Raw genomic sequence first — 765 nt, forward strand, 5'->3', positions numbered from 1 at the left:
GAAAAATATTTTTACTGTTGTAAAATGTTGTAAAATGTTGAGAGATTCAAACAAAAAAATAATAATTAAATAGAACAAAATATAAAATAAAGACTGTTAGTGATGTCACTAGCGGAAGCGCAAGTGTCTGAGAGTGCAAGTCTGAGAATGCAAGTCTGAGAGTGCAAGTGCAATCTGCAGCCAGACTCTCTTGCGAATTCTGAGTATGGGTCACCATACTTGGCTGTATGTCACGTCACTTTCACTTTCACTTTAATATAAAGTATATTAAAAGCAATACAAAACATACTGAGAGAATAAAGATAAAGATTATTAAGTATGTTACATCAGCCCTACCTAGAAAATTGTCCACCAGCCACCGCTGCTACTTCCAGTGAATCCTGTGATCTCTATCAGTCCATCTAATGATGGAGTTTCAGAAATCTATGATTTATAAGCCTCAATTGTGTGATGTCAAATTTACTTTGTTAATGTCTTTTTTGATGAATTTTTTTAGATCCTCCAAAGAATGTCTCGGTGTCCATCAGTCCATCTGGTGTAAGAGTGGAGGGAGATTCAGTGACTCTGAGCTGCAGCAGTGATTCAAACCCTCCTGCAGAAATCAGCTGGTTTAAAGGAAGAATGTTTGTAGGATCTGGAAGAAACTACAGCATCTCAAAGATTAGCTCTGATCACAGTGGAGAATACAACCCAGCCAACATTTGTATGTGGGGCCCATATGGGTGTGAAATGGGCTAAAAAATGGGCCCCACACTGTAAAACCCG

Source organism: Cyprinus carpio, unplaced genomic scaffold (assembly GCF_018340385.1).
Source record: "Cyprinus carpio isolate SPL01 unplaced genomic scaffold, ASM1834038v1 S000003031, whole genome shotgun sequence".
Lineage (NCBI taxonomy): Eukaryota > Metazoa > Chordata > Actinopteri > Cypriniformes > Cyprinidae > Cyprinus > Cyprinus carpio.